Here is a 27,483-nt window from a genome sequence, read left to right on the forward strand (position 1 = left end):
AAAAAGGCGTTTAGAATAGTCAGAAACATCATACAGACATCAGCATGAGACAACCAGATTTTCTTTAATTTGAGAAGAGTTTATTACCAAAAATATAATACTCTGTCATTTTAATTGTAACTGTTTGCTAGTATTATATGGGCCCTCTAGCATATCTATAGTTTAGACTGCTTTAGCAGTTCTATTATGAATTCCCCTCCCCCCCCCCCCGCTTTTTACCTGCAAAACTCTGCTCTGGTTTTTGGCTATATGAAATCAGAGGCTTCCAGCATTTTCTTTTCTTCAAATATTAAAATGTTTCTTTGATGGTGGTTTAGTTGAAGGCACGAAGTTAATGCTTTCAAAAACTTTTTACAACCTTAGAACTGAAATATGTGACTTTAACTTTAAAAGTCAATCTTTGCAGGATATCACATTGCTTGTCCATGTTACAATTTCTGCATCAAGTCCACAATTTCTAGCTGAGTTCAAGTGTATCTTTTAGAAAGACATCTACCCTTGATTTAAAGGGTACATGATGGGGAATCCTAATATCCATTGTTAAATAGTCCAATGCTGAATTATCCTCACAGACATTGGTCTTCAGTATTTTCAACCAAAAGCATTCAAAGTTAGGTCCTCCAAAATGTTGAGATTGACTTAAAAATTATGGGAGGGATGACTTGTGGGGTAGGGTATTTGCGTTCTGTTTTTTAAGCCTTTTGAACAAACTTTAGATCACATTTTCAAGCTTTTCTTTGCAACCACAAGTGCTAGAGACATTTTTTTTTAAAAAAGAAAGAGCTGGGATGCAAATATAATCACTTAATTCCAGTAGCCAAAGCTTTAAGAAAATAACAAATATTGTGAGTCTTGTGATAAAAATGCAAGAGTTGGCAATACCGTAGCTTGTTATATCTTTGGACTTGTCTACACAGAGTAGTAATATGCACTAAGGTTGTGTGATTTTTAACGCCCACTAATGTGTCATGCATTAACTGGTCTTTGTAGACCTGCTATATCCATCCTTCACTTATATGCGCGCTGAGTTCATCCTTTTTTATTTTTAGAGGGAAATGCTGAAAAATATTAAAAAAATGGGAATACATCAGGTTAATGTTAAAGTTACTCAGGCTATATCAGGGAACAGTTAGTGCCTACGTTACTGAGCAGTAAAAATCAGCGCGCATCCCCTATCCCACCATGTGGACAAGCCCTTTTCTCTGCTGAAGAGGCCTCTATCTAAAAGCTTCTCTCCATGTAGGTATTTACAGAGAGCAATCATGACCACTTAACTTTCACTTTGATCAACTTAATTTCTCTAATCTCTTTCAGTCCCTTAGCAGTGACCTGTCACAGTTTTCATATGGAAATGTGATTTTCATATTGAACACTTCCCTTTAAATCACAGCCTTCTTTCAAATTCATTGGGATAGGAAGGATACCTCTAAAACACTCAATCTTCCTATAAACAGTAGCCTTTACTATTACCATAATAGTTAACTGAACCCTGATTAAAGTAGTCAGACCTACATCAAAAATTGTGCTGTCTTTTTATTGTGTTTTTTCTCTCTCTCTCTTTCTCCAGGAGCAGGCAGCTTCCAGCTCATTTTGGACAGAGTGATCTTGTATAAAGAGTACTATCTTATTATACCTAACAGTCTAAAATACGACATCTTACAATTGTTATATTTGGAGAATTTAAACAAATATCTGTCCACCTGAGTAGGGCTACACAAAATTCAAAGGCACGAACACAATCCTGCCTTCCTGGGAGTAGCACAATATGACAAACTATATAGCCTGGGTAACTTTAACATTAACCTCATATATTCCCATTTTTTAATATTTTTCAGCATTTCCCTGTAAAAATAAAAAAGGTTGAACTCTGTGTGCATGTAAGTGAAGGATGGATATAGCAGGAAGCATATTTTGAGCTAATGGACTCAAGTTGCCACAAACTCTTCAGACAATGACTCTCAATCCTTTTCTTTCTAAATACACTTCGTCATAGTAACTTCTAACGTTTAAAAAAAAAAAAAAAGGTCTCTGAAATAATCTCTGGCATACTCTAGAACAAATAATTGCATTTACGTAATACTGACATTTTAATTAAATTTATCTTCTCTGTATGAAAGAATAGTAATCCTATTCAGTGATTTAAGTCACCACCAAGGATTTGATTAAGTAAAGGCTTACAACTGAGATCATATAAATTGTTCACTTCAGTAGTTAAACACTAAGTCAAGATATTTAAAAGAAACTGGGGACTTAAAATGCAGGCAATCTTTAGAATTGGTGTAAACATGTTTTATTCCACAAGGTCTAACTTTCTCCAATTTAAAGTTTGAAAAGAAATTAAATAGATTTATTGCCAACAAAACTCTCCTGAATAAGAGTTAAATTCAGGGACCCAGTCCCCAGTAATGGGTTGGATGGAGGATATTTCCTCAGGGAATGGGGAAAAGAATGCTACCTCCAGGTTGCAGAGCTGTTTTGTAAAGGCAGAGTGACCATACTTCCCAAAGGCAAAACGGGACACCGCTTGGGGCTGGCCTGAGCCACTAGCCTGAGTCCCTCTTCCCACGAGGGGGCAGGCAGTGCTTGGGCGAGCAGCAACTCACAGACTAGATAGGGTGACCATATTTCGCAAAGGTTGGAGCTGAAATCGCTGCTCACCCAAGCCTGCCTGCCACCTATACGAGGCCCGTCTCCCTTCATATTTGTGCAGTGAAACTGCAATGACTGCTGCTACTGCAACATGGATTCGCCTCAACTCAATGGTTGTATTAGATAATCTGACACATTATTGGCCTTAGTAATAATTTTGGGAATAACAGGCCATGTGACAGTCCACTGAAGTCTTACTTACACTAGTCATGAATTTGGATGATGATCCTAATTAATGGTTCCCTTCAAAAATTTTCTGCAAGCAGTGCAACTGGAAAACTCAATGCCCCCATTTAGTCAATCAACGGCATGCACAAACAAATCATTACAATAATGTTTATATGTCAATCCGAATAAATGTACATCCTGCAGCAATATTAGAAAAGACATTCTCCTCATCCACTTATAACTGAAGAATGGATCTATACATTATGACAGACTGTTGCCTGGTAATAGTTCGCTGCTGTTTTCTGAATAAATGTTTTTGCATGGAATCACTCCAAAGCCCAGAAAGACACAAGGTCTAAAGAATAATCAAACACACATACTTGCCCTAGCTCTTCACTGTTGGAGGGCTGCTAAACATATTACAAGAAGTGAAGGCCAGCCAAAAGCACTCTTTTTTTCAAACCCCATTATGTTTACTCTCAGATAGCAATGTTGCTGGCTCTTTTTTCTTCATGAGTTTTATTATTATTTATTGTTTTACAGTGTCTAAGAAAGGGCACCACTTAATAAAGATAAAAAGACACAATGTCCAATTTTCAGAGGTGCTGAAAACTTCAACAGCTCCCAATGTTACAGCTTCCACTGACTTAAATTGGAGATCTGGGTGATCAGCACTTCTGAAAAACGAGGCCTATGATGCCTACTTCAAGTGGCTTACAAGTGGGGCACCAAGAGGATAGGGTCAACTCAGGGAAGGAAGGATAGTGGGTGTCATAAATAAGAATACACAATTTCTCAGTAAAGGCTTTTTGCTCTGGACCAGGGGTTCTCAAACTGGCGGTTGGGACCCCACAGGGGGGCATGAGGTTATTAAATGGGATGTTGCAAGGGGTCAGCCTTCACCCCAAACCCTGCTTTGCCTCCAGCATTTATGATGGTGTTAAACATATAAAAACATGTTTTTAATTTATAAGGGGGGAGTCGCACTCAGAGGCTTGCTATGTGAAAGGGGTCAACAGTACATAAGTTTGAGAACCACTGCTCTGGACGGAGAGATTCCCCAAAACTGGGATTAAATTCTAGCCCCAGTGAAGTCATTAACAAAATTGCCATTTAGTTCAATGCGGCCATGATGTCATCCCTTGTTTGCACAGTCACTCCGTGGCTACTTCACATTTATAGTATGTCTACACAGCAACTAGATACCCGTGGCTAGCCCATGCTAGCTGACTCAGGCTCATGGGGCTTGGGCTGTGGGGCTATGTCTTTGCTGTGTGGACTTCCAGGCTTGAATTGGAGCCTGAGCTCTGGGACCCATCCTGCAGATGGCTGGCATGGGCCAACTGCTGGTTTTCCTTTGTTGTGTAGACATATCCTTAGAGATTACCATCACTCCACCATCCTATTCAACATGTATACAATTCCATCATCATTTCCTATTAATTGTCATATCCTCCTGTTCACAGGTAGCCTACCTGGTTCCCTGACCAGTGGAGAAGCTTAGACTTATATTTATCATTGTTATTACTATAAATACACAATGTACATTTCCTCACAGATCTTAAGGGATCCATTTAACTAGTACGAGTAGCTAGTTCCAGGCTCTTCAAGCATCATTTACTCCAAGCTACTTCACCATTACTATCTTTGGGGCACTTCAGGTGAGCGAACAGTCTGTAAGGACTAGAAGATGGGACACATCAAACACACTACAGTTAGGGAACGAGTATATATTTTAGGATTGACTTGAGCCTCACTACCAGTTCTCACAGACAGACCAGAATGAATATGAGCTATGGGTAAAATATTTAAAACGCACCTAAATAACTTAGGAGCCTAAGTCTCAATGACCTTCAATGAGCCTTAAGCGCCTAAATTCCTAAACCGCTTTGAAAATGGGATTTAGGTTTCTAGATGACTTACGTACTTTGGAACATTTTACCTTAGATCATCCTGTAATGATTCATTACCAAGACGGTTCACAACAGTCAAGGTGTATCACTCCACACCCACGGAAAGAGCTTTCTGTTCTGGGAACAGATCTCTTTCTTATCCAGTACCAATTTCTGACAATCCACTGCACGACCTTCTCTCATGGGCTCTCCTTCGAGAGAATATGTAACTTGGACCTTTGACATCAGGGATCCCACCTCAGCTGCTATAGATGATCCCTAGACCATGAAGTGAGAGCCATTGACAAATGGCAGTTCGAGAGCTTTTTATGGGTGCATCTGATGGTGTAGCAAAATTTCCTAGGATAGTCAGAAAGTTCATATCTATCCTTCTTCCTAGTGTGTTCTGGAGTTGGTTGCTATCAAACACTCACAGAATACCCTTTTATTTCAAAACCATGTCAATGGTAAAAAGTGAAGCTCATAACTGGGTTTTAATAGGAACTCAACCAAATTACATGAGAAGGTATCAGAGGTAGGTCCCTGGACCAACTAGTGACTCTTATCTACAATATGTAGTATATGCACAATTGGCCAGAACTAATTATTAGTCACCGTGGGAGCAAAGACCACAAAGGAAACAAGTGTGAAATGTTTGGTCTAACAACATATAGAACTGGGTCAAACTGAGGTGGATTTTTCTGGAAAGTGAGTATGATCTGGTCAGCATTCCTTTTACCTTAGGTATATCAGGGTGCCAATACTCCAGCTGCCACTAACCAGGAGCGGATGCAAATCTCATCTGTGACTCTCACTGGAAAGCCATACCACACAATCATATTTGCTGGTTTACAAATAAGCCAACCATTATGGACTGTTTGGGGCATGGTAGAACCCAAAAATATACAAGATTTGAATTGCTCAGACATCAGTGGTGGGTCTATTGGCTTCACTAGTGCAGAGTTCAGCTGAGCTACAGTGGAGCCTTGTGGTTTCTTGACAATGGGTGATATACAAATGAAAAGGAAAGGCCATATCCCTCCTGGTCTAACTTGTAAGGACTACATGGCAGTGGCATTAGCTATTAGTGAACTGTGTTAAATATATTTGCAGCAATTTTTATCACTAATTAAATTTGAGTGTAGTGTATGCTCTCCTTGCATATGCTCATGGCATTCTCATTTGATTTTAAAGGAAGTATTTTGTAAAGCATAAGTGCCACAGTGTTAAGTACCCTGTAAGTCACTAATATTATAAATGTATGAATAATTGGTAATAGCACTACTACTACTACTACTTAGCATTTATGTAGCATCTTTAGTCCAGGATCTCAAAGCACGTTATATTTGTAAAGACTCAAAAAACTCTATGAAGTGGATATTATTGCAATTTTACAGATGGGGAAACCGAGACACTGAATTACAGTGGATGATGTATTCACAGTCACACAATAAAGACAGTAGGAAAGATGGGAATAGAATCCAAGGTTCCTGGCTCCTAGCCCTCTACTCCAACCACCATATATGCTGCAACACATTATAAAGACTTAGTAAAGAAAAGCTATATAGAATTCTCACAAACTGTGTTCAGTTTTCCGTTTGTGTTTCATGTTTTACAAACAGGAGAAAGAACCAAATAACTTTACAATAACCCACAGGGCAACAAGGGACACAAAACTCCAATGCACTAAGGATATTGTAGGTTTTTAGTTGCACAAGGTTGCAGAATATCTTACAAAACATTTAGTTATATTTGTACCTGAAATGTAGAAGAAAAAAAAATTGTCCATGAAAGATTTAGAAATATTGTCTTGAATCTTTTAAATAATATAACCATGCTAGAATCTAGGAATTAATTGTTTAAACTGTACTTTGAAGATCTGCATCTGAAATCTTTGTGCAAAGTATTGCATTGAAATTATTTCATTAATACACAAATATTAATTATAATACAAAAACAAATTCCCATCCCACTGACTTAGAAACCACTCCAGCACCAAGAGACACGATCATTTCACTATTTACATATTTGCTCTTAGAGCACAGAACATTTCTAAACAGTTGGACTTTTGATCTGTCAGGCAAGAATCTTGAGTGCCCTAAACGTACCAGACTTTTAATCACTATCAGAAACAGACAGTGCAGAAACAGAATATCCTATTAATTAAGTTTTGCATCTCAGAGCATGAGAATGAGTATATTTCTCCTCCGCCTTCTGACAGGCAGCAATACTCTCTTACTGACTACTTTTAGGATGACTGTTCCTGCAATTAATCCCTCTTTTCTCCAACACTTACTTCCAAAGCTCAAAACTAACTACCAGCAGCAGTCGAAGTGAAGCAGAAGCTGAGCACTGCATCCCCGAAGAATGAAACAACTCTCTCTTACTCTTTGGCTACTTCTACACTGCATACTACTGGTGGTGGCATGTTGGACATGTGTTACTACACTGCAGTGAAAAGCAGGCTGCATCTACGCTACCTTATATAGCTACATGTGTCAGTGGAAGGCTCTGGTTGGGGGGAAGACAGTGAGAAAGGGTCAGCAGGAGGGAGATACCAGAGCCTTTCCTTGCTGCCTTCCCCTTGCAGAGCTTTTCCTGCTGCCAGAGTCTTTCACTGCAGGGAAGAAAGTTCTGGCCGCCCCCCACTGCTAGAGTCTTTCCCCACTTCAGGGTACTACTGGAGCCTTTCCCCACCTGTGGTAGGGAAAGACTCCAGCAGAGTGAGGCAGCAGGACATTATACTGCTAAAAATCACAGTGTAGATGGGGAGAAACTGCTTGGGTAAATAGAGAACCCTGTGAGGTACACACCCATGGATTCAGGAGTGTCTACTCACCTAACCAATGCCTCACCATCGAAACTGCTATGTACACTTGTGCTTGGGAGGCGTGTTGTGTATGTACTCTAAACACCACCAAAAGGAGTGTGCAGTGTAAACATACTCTTTCTTTTGAAACAGAAAGAATGGTACGAATAGAAGAATTAAAAACATGAAAGTAAAAAGAAAAAGAGAAAGCTAGAAAAGAAGGAAATAGCAGTTAATTCAATTCCATTTACACATATATGCTGTACCGCTTGCACTCTACTTTCTAGGTCAAACTTTTGTTGCAGGAATAGAATTTGTCCTTTTTTTGTTCCCACTTTAAGATATTTCTGACTGTTAAGCTGTGTAAATTAACTTTAAAAAAACATGAAGACATACAAATTAGAACAAATGTTTAGCAATCTGAACTATACTAACACTAGCTCCACCTCCTTCTGAAAATCCAGTGGACGGGAATTGGTATATTAAGAAACAAATATCCAACAACAGATTATGTTCCTGTATTTTCAACAAATCAATCCTGGATTGAATATCAATCCTACAACTCAGTGCTGAAGTACAGTGACAGTCTGTAAAAATGAAGGGTACAGTAGATGAGGAAAAAGTGTTGTCCTTGACTCCTAAATTGAAACTAAAATGTGCCTTTGGATTTTAGAGAGACACTTGTAAGGGGGAAGGTCAGGCTCTCAGCTCTATTAATTTGACAGTTTGCAGTCTAATATGTAGTGTGTCTATGACCTACATTAGAAAGGGAAATGGTGGGTAGAACAATGGGAAATGAAATCTTTAGACCACAGATGGTGTTAGAGGCAGGGAGTTCCAAAGACAGAGCTACAGTTGGTGTAAATACCTAATGGTTTTGAACTAAAATAAAAATTTTAAACTTATCGAAACACAAAAACTTTTTAGTTTGAGACTTTCCTTAAGTTTGTTAAAAAGGAGATTTCATGGGTGTTAGAAACTTTGTCTTCTATCTTGACAAACAGTGCAATGCTGAAGTTACAGAGATTATAATTTCTTCCACTGTACGTAATGGATTCAGGGTTGAAAAAAGAACTAGATAAATTCATGGAGGATAGGTCCATCAATGGCTATTAGCCACGACAGGCAGGGATGGTGTCCTAAGCCTCTGTTTGCCAGAAGCTAGGAATGGGAGACAGGGGATGGATCACTTGATGATTACCTGTTCTGTTCATTCCCTCTGGGACACTTGGCATTGGCCAGTGTTGGAAGACAGGATACTAGGCTAGATGGACCTTTGGTCTTACGTAGTATCGCCACTCTTATGTTCTTACGGAGATTGAAAATTTCCAGCAAGTCAGCAAGCCTCAAAACTTCCATGGAGAGCTGAGCAAAAGATTTTCTGCAGATAGTAAATTAATCAACAAATGCCATTTCAGAGCGACTAAATCTATTAGTCGAATTCCACCCTAATTTGCAAATAGTTTCAGATAAATAAAAAATGAGGAAGAAAAGTTTGAAAAAGTAAAAATGGTTTGTTTCTGGTTCATTTAGAAAATGTCAGTTCAAATTGACCCATCTTGTTTTGTTCAACACAAATGAATTTTTTTTCAGCAAGAAAAATGTAGAGGGGAAAAATCACTAAGTTTGAAAGGAGCAGATTTATTTTTTCCTTCAGGTATTGTGGTTTGGCCAGCAAACTGAAAACCAATCAATTATTTGCTCTACTTCCATGAGAATTCTTTTAAAATGTCGTTAAAACGGAGGTTAAAAAGTGTGTGAAAAAACCTTGGAAACTATGCCTTGTTTGGTGACCATTAGAATTTCTCTTTCTTTAATTAAAGCAGGACTGATTTTCAAGTGATTATCACACCTTCCTTCCCTATAGGACAACCTACCACTCTTATCCCCTGCATACAGATCATGTGTTTCTATCCAAGTATCAACGGTTGAGAATAGTTAGTGTCTAAAAAGTCCTATCTTTACTAAAGCCACCTGTATTGTTACGTCAGAGGAACATGTAATCATATGATGAGTTTACGATTCTTTTTTCAGATTTCTACTGTTTTGGCTACTACTGACCCACTGTTTCAGCTGCAAAAGCAAGTACATAGCAAAATACTATCACCCCAATTTATATCTCACATCCATTTTACACTTGTGTGATTCTACCCAACTCCAATGCTGATTTATAAATGTGTAAATGTGGATTTTTGGACTCCAAGGGGTGCTACACAACATGGAGGAGCACATCCCTTGACCTCCAGAGCATTCAGCTAATATCCATTTCCATCCAGCAACATGGCCCCTGACTGACTCCTTCCCCCAGTGAAGGAACAGGTACCTCAAAAACCCTGGAATGTCAGGAGACAAATAATTGACTGCTGTGGGCTCTGCAAGTGGCTTAAATACAAAGAAAACAGAGACCACCCCCTTCGGCCCCTGAACCAGGTGGCTGATGCAGGCACGGTGTCTGTGGTGGCTCTGCTGGAGAAAGTTGCTGCAGGTGCATTAGATATTAAGGCCACAATACAATTGACTGTTACCTCAATTAACTCCTCTCTACAGACTCTGACAGGACAGGTGAATGAAGCAGAAATGAGAATATCCTCAATGGAAGATCAGGTACAAGGACTCGCTACCAAAGTGAAGAGAAGCCTAACAGACTTATCTTCTCCTAAATCTAAAGAGGCAGACTTTGAGGAAAGGGCTCACTGCAATAATTTGAGAATTACAGGAATATCGGAAGATGCCGAGAAAGGCAAACCACTAGAATTTGTTCCCTGGCTTCTTACAGAAGTGCTCAGTCTGCCGGATGATTTTAAATATGATTTAGAAACACACGTAGGTCCCAGGCTCCTAAGATGACCTGACAAGCCAAAGCATCATGCACTGATTGTCAAATTTTTCAGATTTATTGTAAAAGGAAAAATAATGCAGCTAGCTCATGAAGACACAGAACTGTTTTGGGGAATGTCACAAAATACAATAGTGATTTCTCAAGATTTAGCAAAAGATGTGGTTGAGTAGAGATCAGCCTTTAGAAGAGCAAGGAAACTTGCCAAGCAGCTAGGGCTCCAATATTTTAAAGAAGTTTCCAGCAGAGTTCTACATCAAGGTTGGGTGATGAAGTGTATCTGTTCCAAAAGCAATCAGAAGCACAAATATTTTTAAATAGCCTGCAATGAATTAAGCATCTGTTCTAGTTTATGCCAAGTTTACTTCCCAATCTGTATGTCTGCCCTACTTGCACATCCGAACTTATCCAGTGATTGGGACTAAGTAACTTATTTGGGCTCTCTCTTCTGCTCCCAGCGTTTATTTTATTAACTTTTGGGACATAGATATCACATCTCATCAAATGACTAAAAGTGAAGTACCCCAGAATAGTTAAGGGGAACACCTCATCCTAAACTGATCTCATGGGAGAGAATAGACCGTGAAAAAGATTTATTTAAATTGTGTATTAACGATACTTAGTGCCTTTGTGCCTGTATTTGTGTTGGGGAGTCAATGAAACATTTGACATCATCCATAACTGGATAGATCAATATGAAATATTTGTTTGTGATTATACAAGATTTATGTGTTAGCTCAGCACAGAAGAGATCACAGCAGCAATTCAGCTGCCTGTTGCTCTGTAGGAACCCGAGAGCTCTGATTCCATCTTTTAAAATTTGTCTCAGTGAGAGACCTTCCTGTGTCACCTCATCTAGCTACTGGTGGGTCCTCAAAGCCTGGTGACGTGACATTTGATGTGCTGGAAGGATGAGAAGCAGCTTTCCTCCTGGTATGTTGTCATGAAAAGATGCACAGGAGCCAAGAAATGGAACCGTACCCCATATGGGCTAATGGAGCAGAAGAGAATAGCGGTTGCTAAGCTACATGGACTAGTGATTTCTGCCATCCCCCTCAGCTCCTACTTCCTCTCTATTCCACTACTTATTCCTTTCCCCACCTCCCCTACCTTACTCTCCCTTCATACCTCCCCGGCTCCTCTTATTCCATCTTCTATTTCCCCATTTTTTTCCCCTCTTGCTCCATCCCCTCTCCCCTAAAGCCTCCTGTCAACTTCTTCAGCGCCTTTCCCCAAACTAACATTTTCTATAAGCTCAGACCCTGAGTCCATGGACATGGAGTATGAAAATTGTATGGAAGAGTCACTGGGTGAATTGGACTGAGAGTTGTGATATTTGGTGCATAAATTTACAATTTGTGAAACAGCTGAATTTCTCCTGTCAGTTATATATTAATTTAATATGGGGAATAGAAATGGAATGTTTGGTTGTAAAACAAAGGGAGGGGAGCATGTGGCCCTGGGAAAATAATCACTACAACATACATCATCTCTCACAGTGCTCCAAGCTGCACTACCAGTTCTTTGGTGTTTGGTTTGGCAAACTGAAAAGATTACAATTAGGGGATAAGACACGGGCATATACTTGACATTCCAGGTGAAGAAATATCACATTTGTGGACTGTATGCTCCCTTTCTATCGCCTTACAATGTGCTTATTTCTTTACTGTCTGGGAAATATAGGATGCCTGTTTTTAAATAGTGGGTATTGATGAAGCTCCTGGCCTTGATGGTGTGTCTCTCTGGCCCACACTCTCTAGAACTGATGATTGTCAAACATGTAATGCCGTAAACTAAATTAAACCAATTGCTGTTTTTTCATTATGATTTACTTTTTAAGTGGAGTTACCACTCAGGAGAGAATGAGAAAACACTGCACACCAAAGAGAGCCCAGCCATGTTTGGCAATAGGTCAAGTTGTTATGTGTCCTGATGTTTTTACTTTAACCTCTTTTTGGGCTCTTCCTTCCCCCACTCCAGAGCCCTCTCCTATATACCCTTATTACACTTTCTCTTCTGCACCTCCTTTCACCTCTCTCTAGAACACCAGTACTCAAGAAAATTACAACCTACATGAATGTGATTTGTATCAAGCTCCTGCAGGCGGCTGCAAATAATGTTGATGTATCAGCCCAATTCTCCTGCACCTACCCTATTCCCTGGAGGCTGACAAGTGGCAATCATCTGGCAAGACAATCCAAAAATTGTAGAACATCTGCAGCGTTTTAGCCATAGATCCCTTCCTCCTCCCTCTCCCCTTCTCTGTGGGGAGTGTTAAAAGAAAAAAAGTGTACCAGTTATTATAGAAAGCAAAGGTAGAGGTAGTGCTTTTTGCAGGAGATACACTTACCGCAGATGAGGCTGCTAAATTAGAATGTGATTGGGTAGAAGAAGCAGTGTCTTGCTGCTTCTCATCCAAATACAGAGGAGCAGCCATACTCTTCCATAAAGTGTGAGCAGTAACAATGTCAAAGTCAACTTCCGGGGGGCAGATTGGGGGGAAGATTTTTAATCCATAAAGTCACGGTAAATGAATCTGAAATAATCATTGCTGTATGGGCTTAATCTAAATGATTCTAAAATCTTTCATATATTATTTATTAAATTATATGGAGAACCCCGCATCCTCTATTATGATTTCTGGGGATTTTAATTAGGGCTCGATCCTTTTGTTATAAGGGTCATAAACTAACCAAAAATAGAATGGCCTGGAATTGCACATTAAAGTCCTGGGACTATGTGATATCTGACAGCTCATCCAAATGAGTAGGAACTATTCATGCTTTTCCCCATTACATAAGTCCCATTCCCATATAGATTACCTTTGATCTCCAGGGACTTGGTTAATTCTGTAATTGATTCTTCCATTGATACCAATTGCTGTCTCTGAGTATGCCCCTATAAATCTCCTCAAATATCAAAAGAACCGGGTAAGAAATGGCCATTTAGAGGGACATTTATTTCTTCACTTTTATTAGATCCCCATTTCAAAGTTCTTATTGAAAAAGAAATTGGCTTGTTCCTGGAGATAAATGAACCTTCAACAGCTTCTAGCAGGCTATTGTGGGAGATGCTCAAGGCCTATTGAGAGGTAGAATTATTAGTTTTGCATCTGCCTAGAAGAATGAACATGGAGAAAATATGATACCCCTTGAGAAAAAAAGTAAATGAGCTTGATTTTTCTTATGCCACACTCCCATCTCTAGATAGGTTCTGATCCCTGATCAATTGTAGATATAAATTCAACAAGCTATACTTGGCACACGCTGAATTCACCCTATTTCAACTCAGGCAGGATATCTGGGTATCAGATGAAAAAGCAGGCAAGCTGCTAGCATACCACATAAGAGAGAAGGCCTCTGCATGTAGAATCTCAACCAGCCATGACAAACATGGTAAATTATATTTATCACAAATATATTAATAAAGAGTTCTTTAATTTCTATAACGATCTGTACAAATTAGACACAAACCCCTCCACAAGAGCTTTGGATCAACTTTTCCAAATATGACTGCAGCCCAGTGTTGAAACACCCCCCAAACATAGGATGAGTTAATTGAGCAATTAAGAATATAAAAGTAGGGAAAGCCCCTGGGCCAGATGGCTTCTCAGTTAAATTCCATAGACACTTCCTTGAACTTTTGTCTGACAAGATGCTTGAAATTTATTTAATTTAATATTTAATTAGTCACTTATAGAGGGTACCCTTCTGCCTATGATGAGAAAAGCCTTAATATCAGTTATTCCTAAACAAGAAAGAAATGCCACTATATTCCAATTATAGGTCAATTTCACTTAATAGTGATGTCAACATATTGCCAAGAGTCCCTGCAATATTTTTCCCAAGACTGGAAAAGGTTTTGGGCTCTATCAGACATCCAAATCAAGTCAGGTTTGTCAGAGACTGCCATGGCTCTGTTAATCTTTGATAACTTATTGATATTATAGCAATGAAATATGATGACCCCAAACCATATGCCATTTTAGTCTTAAATAAAAGAAAGTATTTTGATAAAGTGGGCTGCAACTATGTTTTATACCCTACAAAAATTTGGATTTGGAGCTGTGTTTAGTTCCTGGATCCAACTGTTCTGATCTCACCTGACCTCCCACAACATAACCAACAATGTGACTTTGGCTACCTTCAGCCTCTTCAGGAAAGGGTGCCCACTGTTTCCATTACTGTTTGATTTGGCTCTTGAACCCTGGCAATAGCCATATAGGCTCTTCCAACATGGTTCCATGGTAAATAAATTGATGTTATATGCAACTATACCCTTTTGTATGTATCCAAGTCAGAAATCACAATTCCAGCCCTCTTATCACTAATTCAAAAACTTCTATCAATATCTGATTACAAAATAAATTGGGGGGGGGCAAGAGGGAATCAGAACTATTGGAAATCTTCCAGTTGAATTTCCATAGGCAAACTGATGCAATTATGAATCTATCTATAAAAGAAATATTAATAAACTAGTGATAATAAATTTAGATCCTGTACTCTCTCAAACAGTTAGTGACACAAATAGGTGGCATCCTCTCTTCCTGAGCCTATGGGAAAGTGTTAACACAATAAAAATGAATATTCTGCTTGGCCTCCTCTACCCTCTAAGTGGCCTATCCGTATATATTTCTTTGTCTTAATTAAGAAAATTTAATAGCATTATCAGAGTCAGGGCCAGCTCCAGGGTTTTTGCAGCCTCAAGCGGCGGTGGGAAAAAGAAAAAAGACGTGATTGCAATCGACGGCAGCTCCACCGCGCCGCTTTCTTTTTTGGAGGCAATTTAGCGGCAGGTCCTTCCCTCTGAGAGGGACAGGGACTCTCCGCCGAATTGCCGCCGAAGAGCCCGACGTGCCACCCCTTCCCGTTGGCCACCCCAAACACCTGCTTGCTCAGCTGGTGCCTGGAGCCGTCCCTGATCAGAGTCTTCCTGTGGCACCCTGGTCAATGTTCACAACAATCATTTAATAAAACTCCAACTCCCTAGAGGCAAAGGGGAAGAGGGTTGGGTTCAGAGGCCTACAAAATTACTCGTATGCTTTTATGATGTCTCAGATGTCAGATTGGTTCCAACATGCTAACACTACTATAATCATGTGGGTGGAAACTGAACGTGTTTTAATGCACAATTCCCCCCCAACCTATTCTTCCCCCATGGGTTCCTTGGCTCCTCTTTTTGTCCTATGAAGAAAAAAATAAGTTGCATACTGTGGTGGCTGCACAAAGGATTTGGGCTATCCAAGCAGAGATGCAGCAATTTAATCCTTGCCAGAGTGCAAAAGCACCTATTTGGGGGAACCCAGCAGGGCCGGCTTTAAGCCAATTCTCCTAATTCCCCCGAATCAGGCCCCGCACCTAAGAGGGCCCCGCGCCCTAAAGAAGAGCTCCTAACTTAGGCGCCTTTTTAATTTTTTTTACTCACCCAGCGGCAGTCCGGGTCTTTGGCAGCATGGCAGCGATGGGTCCTTCACTCGCTCCGGGTCTTCGGCGACATTTCGGCAGTGGGTCATTCAGTGCTGTGGAAGACCCAGAGCGAGTGAAGGACCCGCCGCCAACATGCCAACAAAGACCCGGACCGCCGCTGGGTATTCGAATCAAGACCCACTCTTCCTAAAGCTGGCCCTGCAACCCAGACTTGCAAATTGGGAATAAACCCATGATTTGGAAGAACTGCCTGAGCAGAGGCACATACACGTTTCCCGATTAGTCAGCGATGAGGGCTGTGCCTCTTTTCTAATACTAAAGCATCATTATGACCTGCCATCCTCAGTGGAGTGGCAGTACTTACAATTAGGAGTATGTCTACACCTGCAGAGTTTTTGCGCTCTAAGTTTCACCGGTGAAAGTAAAGCACTGGTTTGTGTACTCACTTAATTCCTCAGGCGTCAGAGAGTGTTTACATTAGCAGCACTTCCATCACCAATGAGAGCAGCGCTTTAGGGCAGCTATCCCACGGTGCAGCTCTCTCCAATTTGACGATTGGTCTCATGGGGCGAGTGATCGTGGGGCATCCTGGGTCCCTGCACAGCCTCCTCTCCCCAAACACTGAAAAGCTCCAGTAGCTCAGCATTGCTCCAAGCAGGGGATCATTTGCTCCCTGGAGAAGGCATTGTCACTTGGCCAGATAAGTGAGCACTTGCCAAGAAAACAGGAAGGGGAGTTTCAAGGTTCCCAGGGCTTTACAGGGGGAGAGGTGGATGTCCGTTTACCTGGCAACAGAGCTGAAGAGCTGCCTGCTAGAGTGGTCACCTAAGCATGGTGGGATACCCTCTGAAGGCTAAAAGCTCTGTAAATAGAAGGAACGTGTCTTCACTTGCACATCACTGCAAAAGCATCACCAGTAAGAGCTGTATGCCTCTCGTGGAGGTGGTTTTCTTTTTGCAGTGAAACTTCTGAGTTTCACTGCAAAAAGTCATTGGCAAGTGTAGACACTCCCATGGTTTTTGTGCAAAAAAGGGATTTTTTCTGCTTTAAATGCCAAGTGTAGACATGCCCTTAGACACTTGTTAACATATCAATTAATCCAGATGCCCTAAGACTGCCAGAGGCCACAGGACTACTGGGAACCTAGTTTGGGGAGAGGATTTGTCACAGCCCTTAAAAAGAATCCCAGTGGCATAGTGTATAATTTAATGTTTAAAATGTTTCTGTGACTCTCAGGCTATGCTTAATACAACAAAAAAAAGAAAAAGGAACCCTGATCCATGAGACTGTCCAATAGTCAGGCAGCTGTGGAAAGTCAAAATAAAGCTCAGCTTTAGCAGTCAAACCGCAGATGAAAGTTATATCATAGGATATTTACCTGGTAAAATGGAATTAACTCTGCCACAAAGACTTTGGTTCTTTAGGGCTGCAATGATCACGAAGTGCATGTGTGACACTCAGTACCTCAAAGTACCAACCTGGAATCCCCACATTCACCATGGTGATATTATGATAAGTTTTGTACGAAGTATACCTTGTGAGGAGGTATTTTAAAAGTCTTAACCTGTTGAACATTAATATCCTATTTAATTGTATGGTGCCATCATTATATGTGAAGTTATGAAGCATTGCTATACATGTTACTGAAGTATGTTGTGAGGTTGGGAGACTCCCATTGCCAACCTTTCAATTCAACAAAGGACCAACCAGACATGTGCTGATGGCCCATTAAAGGGAATCCATTCTTCAATGGCCATCCCAGAGACAGCATGTATGCAATGGAGACTGCTTGACCAACGGGAACTGCCAGGTACCTACGTCACAGCAAGCTCAAAGAAAATACAAAAGAGGGGAAGTGACATCATCACTTGGCCTCTCTCCCACATATCTCAACACTTGGAAAAATTATCTGTCTGGAAGACAAAGACTTTGAACTGGGGATGAGTGGTCCCAGGTTGGAAAGGGAGTCCAGTCAGTACATTAAGGAACTTACCCTGCTGTACCATCTGTCAGGTTGAGACATTGTTTGATTCAACTGTTGCTTAGACTACAATTTTAGTTTTTAGAATGCATGTTTATTTTTCATTTTCTTAAGGTAACTACCTCTGACCTTTATGCCTACCATGTATAATCACTTAATCTTTCAGTAGTTAATACATCTGTTTTATATTTTACCTAAAACTGTGGTTGAAGTATTTGCAAAATCTCAGCTCAGGTTAACAAGAGCAATTGCATGTCCACTACCCTTTTGTTGGAGTGGTGAACTAGTGAGCTTACACTGGCCAGGCTTCTGACCAGTGCAAGTTGGCAAAGTTCTGGTGATGCAAGGCTGGGGAGCTGAAGAGAATTGGCTGGAGTCTCTATTGATGGTTCATGAGTGGCTGGGAGATCATTCATGTAACACAGTTGGGTGTGGCCCTGCCTGAGGATGTCTGTGTAAGTGCAGTGCCTGTCAGAGGTCTGTAGCTTGATATCAGCATCACAGTGTGACAGACTGCCCAGGTTGGTGGGTTTTAGAGGGCTCAGCGGTCCCACAGTCCAGGCTGTATTTGAATACAAAGAAATTTTAGATACCTTTGGATAAAAAATAGTGAGAAGGTTCAAACAATGCCAGATCTCCATTCCACCTAACTCCTCTTCACTGCCCCCCCCATCTTCTCCTTCCCTATTCATATATATATTCTCTTATTTTATTACTATTACACCCCCCTCCCTAATATGTTGTGTCTACATAGGATTGTCCGGTCTTGCAGCCTTGACAGGTGTAAAACTGCCTCATTTGCATATTTCTACTGGAGATTCCATGAAGTGTGCAGTATTTGAAAACATATTCAACCTGTAAGTCATTTACCTTTTTTACTTTTCATTGTTTCTTTAAGAAAATCAATAAAGTCAGTCACAAAAACAATGTGCAAGGGCATGTCTACAAAGGAACACTTAGGAAAGTTAAGACAAATTAACTGAAATCATGAATTTAAACTGGATTAGTTAACATCACTGTAAACCCAAGTGTGGACGCTCTCATTCAGAAGCAAAGTGCCTTAGTTTGCTTTAGCTTAATACCCTGTAGGAACTAAAGCCACTTTACTTCTGAATGCGCGCATCCATACAGGGGGTTAATGCATTCTAAATTCACATCTACACTTAATTCAGCTTAACTTTCCTGAGTGTCTCCTTGTAGGCATTCCCTAAGAGAGCAACATCAAGTCCTGTCACTTTAAAGCATTTCTAAAGAACTGCCATTAAAAACTTGAGGTCACCAAGAAGGTATGAATGGAATCTCACATTCTAAAATGCTGGGTACAAATATTAAACTTTACTAAAGATGGAGGTAAATTGCTCCTTTTTACATTCAGTGATTAACTACAATTATACTACCCATATGTATGGCTGCCATTAAATAGTAATCATCCCTGGGTGGTGGTTGGTTTTTTTTTGTTTTGTTTTTTTTAAAGAAAGATGATTGAGTAGGTCAGGAAGAGATTGTTTTCCCACACAGTACTTTAATGATCCAGATGTCTACAAGTTTCATTTTAAAACATTTTTAAAGTCAAATCCTGCAACATGTTGCACTCTCTTAACTCTCACTGATTACAATGAGAAGTATGCTGAACACCATGTATCAGTAAGGCTAAGATTTAGTCATGGGTAAATTTTAGTAAAAGTCAGGGACAGGTCACAGGCAATAAATAAAAATTCACAGCCCGTGACCTGTCCATGACTTGTACTATATACCCCTGACTAAATCTTGGGTGTTCTGGGGGGCTCTAGGGGAGCAGCTGCTGCTCAGGAGGGGGGGCTCTGGGGCACCCATTGGTGCTCCGGAGGGGCCTCCAGGGCACCCACCAGTGCTCGGGGGGGGGTGGTCCCTGATGGAGGAAAGGGGGTGGCCTGGGACGTCCGCTGTTGTGGCTGGGCCGATGTGGCTGGTCCCAGGGCCACCTTAGCTGCTCCAGTTGCCCTAGGGTCAGTCGCACCTGCCAGCTGCAGAAGTTATGGATGTCCCTGAAAGTCGCGGAATCCATGACTTTCTTGATCTCCGTGACAGACTCGCACCCTTAATGATCAGACCCCTAGCAAGCACAGTAGAGACTACATTTTAACAGTTTATGTAATGAGATAATCTAGTATAGTTTATCTATCTCAAAGTATTTTATATATTCAGTCTTTCATATATTCATTCTGGAAAAATAGCACAACTACTGATGAGATGTGTTGATTAAGGTAATAATGTTATGCATACATCCTTTTCACAATAACAAACTCTGAAGTGCAGTGACAAAATGAAGGAAATTTGCATTCAGATTGCTGCTCCATGACAGCAGGTTGAAAATACTAACCAAAAAATCCTGACTCATATTTTTCAAATTTCTGTGTATATGCATCTAAAAGTTGATCTGCATGTATAGTTGCCCCAAACAGTAAGGGATTATGAGCTGAAAATGGAAAATTGCTGCTATGTTCTATGTTGCTCTTTTCATATATATTATTAAAGTGTCATGTATAATGCACCACTTGTCATTTTGGAAACTAATCATATACCTAAGAGGTTCATTCAGTCTTAATAGAGCCCTGAAATGCCGTCATTACATATAGCCATCCCTTGTGGCCAACTCTGCAACACCTCCTACTTACCTCCCCTCTCCCCTCATACAACCAGCCATTCACATACACACACCAGTGGCAGGCAGCACCTTCTTTGTGCCAAGCGGTGCAGGACATTTCTTGGCAAGATAGCATAGTTGCAGCTATTATCAGAATATGGCTAGACAGATATTATGACAATAACTTTATTCTGTAAAAGGTTTCTTAGATGAAGAATCACCTGATACGTTGGTGAGGAGAAAAATAAGACATGCCCAATTAGGATTAACGCAAAAGGAATACTTTAAACCAAATCATGCACGCAACTTCACCCATACAGGCATTAGGGGAAGTGTTCATAAAATGATAAGCTATTAGGCTACAAAGCCAGTGCCCTCCAAGGAAGTAGGCTTCAATATGAGTACAAATCTATCTTAGCTTTATTAAATGCATTAGACAGAAGTATAACTACTAAAGGTTGAAACTCACTGACACTGACTCTAAAGAGAGTATATCTGGTAGAAATGTATTCATTAAAGACCTGAGAAGCAGCCAGCACAGAATCACAGGAGGGAAAATGTAGACTTGATGGGGGATAAAGTAGCACATGTTGGCAATGAGACAGGCAGCTGACCAAATGTCTTTGGGTTACAGGGAAACCAAATTAACCCCCCCCCCCCGCCAATAACTCAAATGATCAGACAGCAATCTATCCCTAAAGGTGAGGGTCAAGGTCACATAGGTGGAGAATGTACCTCCTTTGGATTGCAAGAGAAGCAATCCAAGTGCTTATGGGGAGAGTACAGGGATGAGGGTTCAGCAAAGCATAGTCATTTGGGGACTATTTTACATGTTATGTTGGTATTTCATTTATCGATTTAGAGTGAAGGGAATGCAGAAGAGGGGAGGGAACTGGGGATGCCAGGCAGAATTTATACAAGAAGTAAATATAGAAGTTTACAAACAGAAACTAAGCCATATTCGGGCACACAATAGTGAATGCAACATAATTAAAAACAAGAGAGTCACTGGCAACACAAGGGTTCATTTAATCAAACAGCTGAAGAATCACAATAATTTCAGGTTTTTCAATAAGCTGAACAGTTACTTTAAAAGGAAGAGACATTGAGAGTAACATCTTTGAATATCAAAGTGCTAAATCATGTTGTTAAAAGGAAAAAAGCCCTGGCAGAACTTAAACCCCACTCTCAAATTATTCTACTTCAAGAAACTCATTTTCAGGAGGAGCAAATTATAGACATGAAAGGAAACTGGTTTCAACAGACATTTTTTCTAAAGAAAAGAAAAGAGGAGGGGGAATAATATTTGCTAAACATGTACTTTTCAGATTAAAGATCAATTTAAGGATAAGGAAGGATGATTTATACTGTTGAAGGACACAATTTCTAGGTTATTAATAACAGTGGACTCAGTGTATGCTCCCAAGCAAAAGCAAAAAAAACTTTTTTTAAAGGACTTCTTTAAAACACTGCAACACTCTGGAGAGGGAGAAATTACACTTGGAGGAGACTTCAATTCCACACCGACTCCTTACTGGGGCAGATCTGATAAAAACGGGGGGGTTAGGGAAGCAGGTACAGCATTGACTTCTCTATGCCAACAATTCAATCTTTCAGACTTCTAGAGAAAATTGTATCCAGGGGGAAAAGAGTGCACATATTATTCACACCCTCATCGGTGATAGAGAGACTTAATCTCTAAGTCATTAATGAAGCAAACAAGATCTGTGGAAATTGGCAACATTACATGGTCAGACCATGCACCAGTGGAAACAATATTTGATATCTGGGTTGGTCCCAAAGATCACTGTATTGGAAAATTAACTGCTTGCTTCTCCAAGACAAAGATTGGGGTTGCAGCAATTGAAGAGTGAATTGTTCAGTACTTCCAAATAAATTATACGGACAATATATTACATTTAAAAAAAAAAGGGGCCTTCTCTGGGAGCCAGGTAAAGCAATATTTAGGAGTCAGTTGAAAAGCAGAGGCTCTCAATTGAAAGAAGGAGTTCAAGAAAAAATAAAACTAGAACAGGAGATCAAAAGGTTACAAGACATTAATAAAAACACAGGTTCAGAAAAAAAACATAACAGTTAACTAATACTAGAGGGCAGTTGCATATGTTAATGGACAGACATTTCTGGAAAAGCCCATAGGTATAGAAAGCAGTTTAATGAAAAAGGAAATAAAAGTGATAGGCAATTGGCTCAAAAGCTTAAATTTGCAGGAACACATCAGAAAATAGCATGACATGCAGATAATGTAATAGTATTTTTATCTAAACCAACTATTTCCCTAAAATTAGTTTCTAAAGAAATCCAGGACTTTGGGAAAGAATCTGGATTTAAAGTAAATAATGCCAAATCTGAAATGTTAGCTCCAGAAAACACTTGGGTACAAATAGGCAACAAATTCTATCTCAGAATTCAAATCTCAAACAACACTAGAAGAGCTCTCTTATTTAAATGCCAAACCCCTACTTCAGCAAACGAAAAAAGATCTGGAGTGCTAAGGGAAGTATGCAATTTTTTAGTGGTGAAGAATAGCCACAGTCAAAATGAATATTCAGCCAAGGATATATCTTTCTTATTTAAAAATCCTTCTATAATCATCCCAGATAACACCCTAGCAGGAATAGAGAGGATGATGGTAGAATTTATATGGAATAAGACAAGTCCAAGAGAGAAAGCAGATACTTTGTACAGACCCATTAAACAGAGTGGACTACCTGTTCCAAAATATTCTATTGTACTATCAAGCCAGACACCTCTTAACTGTAGGGGTGTGGGGGTGCTTTAACCTAGCCACAAGAAGATTGCAAAAGTGTAAACAACACTAGGCTACCACGGATTACTAAAAAGTCATGCCTGCCAGAAATTTACACAAATCCTTTAGCAATGGGTTTGGATTTGGGATAGAACTAGAGGTATCTGTTCTTTTCCCTCACCAATAACACCCATTCCAGATAATCCAGATTTTAACCCAAGTCAAGAACTACAGAGCTTCAAAGATGGGAGAAAAGTGGAATACACATGGTTGGCCAGTTATTCAGTAAAGAAACTTCTCTAATTTATTTAGAGATCAGAACTAACTTTAACTGGCCCACTGGCCCCTGGTACCAGTACTTTCAAGCCAGGCACTATGTTTCTCAACTTTCTAGAAACCCTGTTTTATATAGAACGCTAACTTTAATAGAAGTGATGGTGTCTGGTCACTTAGGAAACAAAAAAATTGTAACTAGCCGATATAAATCTTTGCAAACAAAAAAAGTGTCCATATATGACACACTGGAAGAAGGTTGTGGCTAGACAAATTAGCCCAAACTAATCGAGTTTGACCTGGAAGAGGACCAGCAACCTCAGTCTGTAGCTCTATAAAAGAAAATTTCTTTAAGATATTATTTCAATGATACCTCACACCAGTCATTAAAAATAGAGAGACTGGATGGGGATAAATGTTGGAGAAATTGTGATAAAAGAGGATATTTTATTCATACATGGTGGACATGCCCAATCATTAGAGTATTGGGATGCTATCCATAACCAAATATCACTCATTGGATATTTATTACCAAATGATCCTTTGGTAATCTTCCTGGGGCCTCCAAGTGGAAATGGCCACACAAAAGGAAGTGAATTGATCTCTTATCTGCTACTAGCTGCTTGGCTATTGGTAGACTCTCGCTGGGAAAAGAAAAATAATCCAACCATTGAGAAGGGTTTCAAAAAATATATGGGAGGTTGTGATTACGGAAAAATTAACACGCCAATTATGTACCCAGCAAAATAGACAGTGGTTACCTTTTATTCAATTCTCAGAGATGTACATTTACCTGCAAAACAGCAAGAACAGCACACCTGTCCCTTTTTTTAAAATTAATATAATAGACATACCGGTCTATTAAATATGTGTATATAGAGATTTCACTCAGTTTAATAAAATCACTAGAAACAACACAGGGATTGTAATGCCGCTCCTTCTGTAATAGAGTAACACCCTATTAAACAGAAAGATCTGATGACTATAATCCTGTATAATGTCTCTTTAAACAAAAGCTAACTGTTGTAATAATGGTTTTGTTTCTCATATTTACATAGCAAGGATGTGTAAACTTAAAACTTCCTAAAGATATAGTTAAAAAAGAAATCCCCATAGCACATTACTGTGTATAAAAGCTCTTAATCACCCAATCAGTCATTAAGGGTGCTTATTATGTAGGGATATTAAAGAAGTGACAGTGACCCCTCCATAATTTGTCCCACACACTTTAAAATCCAACAGTTTCACCAAGTAAACTTGTAAGCTACTGTCTGTAGAAACCATTGATTGTATCTGTCCTGTGAAAGATACTTTATTACTATGTAAAACTTACAAACAAGTTAATTGACTTTGTTCTTGAAGTAAATTGATACAATATAAACAAACGCTATAAGCCGTTAAGTGACTTTCACTTCATTGTAACAGCAATGGCTCCTAGGAACAGACTCCAACCCTCTGTGATTAAAGGGCCGGGAGTCTCAAATGAATTAGCACACACCCCAAAAGTGGTGGAGACAGTAAATTAAAATATGGTTAAGATATGGAATGTATGTTAATGAATGCTTAACGTACATAAATGGTTAGGGAGGTGCCAGCGTAGAAAGGGAGTATCCATCGGCCGAAGAGTGTGTCAAGTAGGACCACCAGACAACCCCCTGAGGGTAAACTGGGATCCACCCCATCACCTGGAAGGATAAAAAACACAAACTTTGAACAGTGTGGAGCCACCAGGAATGTGCCACTTTGGACAGGAATGTGCCATCTGCTGATTAAGTCAGCAACAGCAGGATGAAACAGCTCCCATAAACTAACATAGGAATTAATTCCTATAAGAATGGACTCTAAAGACTGATGATTTTGAGTCTCTGGTTCTGCTGCCAGCCTCCAGGAGCATCAGGTGCACCTGACACAGACTCAGCTCCATCCTCATGACCAAGATACCTGGCCAGTAACTTGGCATGAGCAACTTCTAGGCTGGTAACTATAACACCTATTCAAAACTTAAATAAATGATTGTGTAAATGAATGTGTGTGTGTGTGTGTGTGTGTGTAAGAAATAAGTAGTGATAGGAATAAGTAGTCAAACAATGTTGTTTACTTTTATCTTTTGCTTTAGTATTCTATTTACAATAAATGTGGCATCTTTGCCTTATCCCTCTTAATAAGATCCTGCTGATTTTTATTCTATTGGTATAACACCTCCACCCCAAAAGAGTGTAGAACCACTGACCAAATCCTTTTGGCATCACAGAAAAGAACTGTTCAGCTGTTTTGTGGCACTATTTTTAAAATGACATTACAGCTATGAAACTGCTAATGGTAACAATATTTTAAGTTACCATTGAGAGGAAACGGAAGAGCATGCTGGTTACAGTTAAAGAATGGAGTCTTGGGATTACCTTTCAGAAATGTAACCTATGTCTATTTGTCTCATTACTTTGATTTATTTTAGGTAATTTTTCTATTATTTATAACCACCCTTGAAAAAAAACATTAAGATGATAACAAGTATTTTACCTCAGACACAAGAACAAATACTTCCGTCTCTGTTAAATGTATTTAGTTTTTGTTTAATTTCATCATGTTTAGAAGCAGGAATAATTCAAAGAAACATATACATTCAAGGTACTTCTCTTCCCACAACATATGGGAATTATAGCTTTTGCAAAAGGACTATTTTTAAGCCTAACGTAAAACAAAACATAAGAAATATATCATGTTAAAAGCAATGGATTGAGAATCAAGAAATCTGGACTCCACCCAGTATCTGTTACTTTCTTGCTGTATGGCCTTCAGCAACTCAATTAACCTCTCGGTACCTTTGTTTACTCTTTAATAAAACATGGATCGCAATACTTTTGTCGCACACATATTTATTAAAGAGTCCTCAGATGAAAGGTGCCATAGAGGTGCAAAATATCATGAAACATGGGGAAAAAACTCTTATGGGAAGACTTTTTAGTAAACCTTACAGAAAAAGGTACAGCATGGAAACCGTAGCAAGGCTAGTAGAAAAGTTTGGTTAAAGAAGAAAATTGGAAACCAGTTTTCTAATTAACCTAACATACAGAAGAACTGATTAACCCTACTTCCTTTAAACATGAAAGGTGTCGCATCTTATAACCAATTTTGAAATTCTGCTGCCAGAGTGCAGTGAGCCCATTTTTATATTCCGGACAATAGCCTTACCTCCCATTGTATGAGATATCTGGACTCTTTCTTGAACGACATGGCTCAGAGGTAGAATAATTCTGATATTTTTCATAGTCTAAGGGGCAAGCTAGCAAGTAATAACTTTGGAAGGAATTTACTCAGCAACATCAACCACTTCACAGCTGATGTATTTAGTGTAGCACAGTGGCTACAGTTTGTAGTGACATTTATTTCATTGCCATCATTTCAGGTGCTGGTAAACACTGTGATTGTTTCAACTGCTAGATGATGGCACTGTCCTATTTGGCTTAGTCATAATTTGTCCTATTTTAAGAGCACAAAATTTTACCCATTATCTTTGTGACGTTGCACTCCATAGGCTTTATGAAAATATGCTTATGAATGTGACTATGATGTAACTGGAATATTCTTTAAGCAAAAGATCTCTTGTAAGGTATCATTACAAAGCTTATCATCTACTGAGTATGTTCATCCTATTTGTTTGCATGTATTATTTCAATGTCTGAAATTAGGAGAATAAGATATAAACTTGTATTACTGATGTAAACATATTAAGTGGAAGCCATTTAGGGTGCTTCAGAGTCAAAGACCTGTAAATGGCTCCGTTTACTTGCAAACCTTCCTGTGTACCTGTGGGCCAGCCCAGGAAGAATGGAGGCTGGGGGGGGGGGGGGGGGTCTTACAATGACATGTGACCATGTCACCTGATAATGAAATCCATCTTAAATCTGGTACTTTTCCATTTAGAAGGATGGGGGGGAGGAGAAAGAGATCCAGAGAGATGGAGCAGAACAAAGGGGAGGCCAGTCATGAGAAAACCTCTAGTTACCACCTAAGATGTCTCCTGGAACTAACAAGGACTGTACCAGGGGAAAGGATTGGGCC

At 39.7% G+C, this 27,483-nt stretch overlaps 1 protein-coding gene across 1 annotated transcript in view; it reads right to left on the reverse strand.

Annotated features, from left to right (window-relative positions):
- The window catches only part of FBXL17 (F-box and leucine rich repeat protein 17), a 464,573-nt gene that overhangs the window by 288,165 nt on the left and 148,925 nt on the right, over positions 1 to 27,483 (reverse strand). The window lies entirely within an intron of this gene.

This window comes from Trachemys scripta, chromosome 6 (assembly GCF_013100865.1).
Source record: "Trachemys scripta elegans isolate TJP31775 chromosome 6, CAS_Tse_1.0, whole genome shotgun sequence".
Lineage (NCBI taxonomy): Eukaryota > Metazoa > Chordata > Testudines > Emydidae > Trachemys > Trachemys scripta.